We start from the raw sequence: 3,756 nt of genomic DNA, 5'->3' as shown, positions 1-3,756 counted from the left end.
CTGGACGCTCATTGGCTGCTCAAGTCCGTCACTCAACCTAGCGTCAACGTCCCATTGGCCGCGGCGGCGCGCGCGCTCTAGACCCGGGCGGGCTTTGTCCTCATTTTAGAACCCGCGCGACTACGGCCCGTACGGAGGGCTCCGGCAGCCGGGCCGGACGGCGCCGGGTCCAGGGCGGCGAGCAGCCACAGCACAGCGGTGGGAGGGCCTAACCGGACTGTAAGCTCGTCGAGGCCCTAGTCCCTTGCTCTCGAGCACTCCATCCCAGCATTGGCAGCCTCCGCCTCGCCATGTCCCAAAAGAGGAAACTAGGCTGGAGAAAGTTTCGCAGTCCAAGGACGCATGGCTGGAAGTGGCAGAACCCGGGCTTCCGAGGTTGGGAGAGTGGGGGTCCTCCAAAGCCCTCAGCACAGGTCGGAGGGAGGGGGCTGACCCCGCCATCCCCCTGGACCTTGGTGCCCTCCAAGCCCCGCGCTCGCGACCTGTCCGTCGCCTCCCCCCCGAGATGCCCTGCAGGGACTATGAGACCTTGCTGTTTCCCGATCCTCGGTCCCCTGGCACCACCTTAACGATTGACATCGCATTTGTACTTTTGTTTACTTATATTTTTTCCTTTAAATCGTTTGTCTTTTTCTTCCTTTCTTTTTTTTTCTTTTTTTTTTGTTTTTAGATGGAGTCTTGCTCTTGTCGCCCAGGCTGGAGGCAATCTCGGCTCACTGCAACCTCCTCCCGCCCCGGGTTCAAGCGATTCTGTCGCCTCAGCGTCCCTGAGTAGCTGGGATTACAGGCGCCCGCCACCACCTCCGGCTAATTTTTGGTTTTTTTTGTTTTTTTTTTTTTTGAGACAGAGTCTCGCTCTGTCGCCCAGGCTGGAGTGCAGTGGCTGGATCTCAGCTCACTGCAAGCTCCGCCTCCCGGGTTCACGCCATTCTCCTGCCTCAGCCTCCCAAGTAGCTGGGACTACAGGCGCCCGCCACCTCGCCCGGCTAATTTTTTGTATTTTTTTAGTAGAGACGGGGTTTCACCGTGTTAGCCGGATGGTCTCGATCTCCTGACCTCGTGATCCGCCCGTCTCGGCCTCCCAAAGTGCTGGGATTACAGGCTTGAGTCACCGCGCCCGGCTAATTTTTGTATTTTAGTAGAGACAGGGATTCGCCATGTTGCCCAGGATGATCTTGAACTCCTAACCTCAGGTGATCCACCCGCCTCGGCCTCCCAAAGTGCTGGGATTACACGCAGCCAGCGCGCCCGGCCTATGTTTCGTCTTCGTTTGAGACAGGGGTCTTGCCCTGTCGCCTAGGCTGGTCGCAAATGCTGAACTCAAGAGATCTGCCCGCCACGGCCTCCCACAGTGCTGGCCACCTCGCTCACAGGCTAAGCCACCTCGCTCGGCGCCATTTATTTTTGTTGAAACTTTTTTTTTTTTTTTCACTCTGTCGCCCAGGCTGGAGTGCAATGGCGCGATCTCGGCTCACCGCAACCTCTGCCTCCCGGGTTCAAGCGATTCTCCTGTCTCAGCCTTCCGAGTAGCTGGGATTACAGGCGCCCACTACCACCCCCGGCTAATTTTTTGTATTTTTTTAGTAGAGATGGGGTTTCACCATGTTGGCCATGCCCATCTTGAAATCCTGACCTCAGGTGATCCACCCGCCTTGGCCTCCCAAAGTGCTGGGATTACAGGCGAGAGCCACTGCATCCGGCCTTTTTTTTTTTTTTTTTTTTTTTTTAAACAAATACAACACTCGTGAACTCACGAGGTAAAGGACAGGGCGGGGGCATTGTTCTCTTCCTAATACACAAAACTCCTTTATATTATCTCCTTGACCACAAAACTCCATCATATGGGTGGCAGGCCCCAAGGCAAGCAGGATTACAACCTCCAAGCCTGCAGGTTACCAAATTGCAACCCAGAACTCAAGCAGCTAGCGTTTCCAGTGGATTCCTGCAGCCAGGACCAGTGTGGTGGACTGGGCATTCCATTTTCTTTACTGTGTCTTAACAACCCAAGTAAGGTGGTACCATCCCCAATTTTATTTTTAGTAGTTTATTTTTTGACACAAGGTTTTGCTCTGTAACCCAGGCTGGAGTCCAGTGGCACCAACACGGCTCACTGCAGCTTCAACCTCCCAGGCTCAATTGAGCCTCCTGCCTCAGCCTCCCAAGTAGCTGGAACCACAAGTGTGGCCCCCGTGCCAAGTGAATTTTTTGTAAACACAGGGTCTCCCTATGTTGCCCAGCTGGATCACCAATTTTTTTTTTTTTTTTTTTTTTTTTTGAGACGGGGTCTCGCTCTGTCACCCAGGCTGGAGTACAGTGGCGCAATCTCAGCTCACTGCAATCTCCGTCTCCTGGGTTCCAGTGATTCTCCTGCCTCAGCCTCCTGAGTAGCTGGGACTACAGATGCACTCCACCACGCCCAACTAATTTTTGTATTTTTAGTAGAGACAGGGTTTCACCATGTTGACCAGGCTGGTCTCAAACTCCTGACCTCAGGTGGATCACCAATTTTAAATGAGAAAACTGAAGTCAAGAGCAGCGGCCCAAAGCTCTACAACCAACTCAGGCACTAACTCCACCCGGGCAGTGGAGTTGCCCTGAGGAGGAAAGATGAAAATACATGGACTTCAGACTTCTCTAGGAAAGTCTGAAGATTTAGCTCACACTGCACGGCATTCCCCTAAGGTAACCATCAGGTGGAGCTGGGATACCCGTACCCAGGCAAGCAAGTGCCCTCTGGTTCACCCCAAGGCCACTCTTCACTCTCCCAGGCTAGATTCCATAACAGGAAGTCACGTATTTCCACACAACCTTACTCATGTCACTGAGATCTGGCAGCAAGGCTTTCAGGGAGGTCTCTAACAAACTGCTCACCCCACCTCCACCCCAGCCCTTGCCAACCCACAGAAATGAGGGCCAGGGCTGTGGCTTGCAGGAGGTGATGGGCACAGCTCCCCAAGCAGTGAAGGTGATTCAGGAAATTAAGTTCAAAGTCAAATAGTGTAGGTGCAGCCCAAGCACATCACTGCAGATTCCCTTAATCTTCCACCTGGATTCCTTTAGCACGACTCAGACACTCTCAGTGATGTGTAAAGTCTGAGGACACAACATCTGGACAGCGCTTAGCAGTTTACAAAATGCTTTCACCAACCTTGCTTTATTGCAGCTTCAAAATAGCTTTGTGCAGTTACCCGTATTTTATACACAAGAACACTGAAACCACAGCTAAAACTGTGGCCACAAAACCAACATGTCCAACTCCACATTGGGGATTGTTTCCAGGTCTCCTGGCTACTGTGGGACAAGGTATGTCTGAGCTGCTGAGTTCCTTGATCTAAATTAGATCCAAAAGGAGATCTAATTTATTCTGAGGCTCAGCTGGGCGTGGTGGCTCACGCCTGTAATCCCACCACTTTGGGAAGCCAAGGCAGGAGAATCCCATGAGGCCAGGAGTTTGAGACCAGCCTGGGCAACACAGTGAAACCTCATCTCTACTAAAAATACAAAAAAATGTCTGGGCATGGTGGCCCAGGCCTGTAGTCCCAGCTACTCGGGAGGCTGAGGCACAACCTCCCACCTGGGTGACACAGCAAGACTCTGTCTCTAAATAAATAAATAAATAAATAATCCTGAAGCTCAAATAATGTAATGGCTTAAAAAATACTTCATAAACTAGAAAGAACTACAGGCAGGTAGGGGTCAGACTCAGCAAAAAATAAAAAATGCCGGACTGAGCACAGTGGCTCATGGCTGTAATCC

Source organism: Theropithecus gelada, chromosome 6, assembly GCF_003255815.1.
Source record: "Theropithecus gelada isolate Dixy chromosome 6, Tgel_1.0, whole genome shotgun sequence".
NCBI lineage: Eukaryota > Metazoa > Chordata > Mammalia > Primates > Cercopithecidae > Theropithecus > Theropithecus gelada.
Note: the sequence above shows the minus strand (reverse complement) of the source record.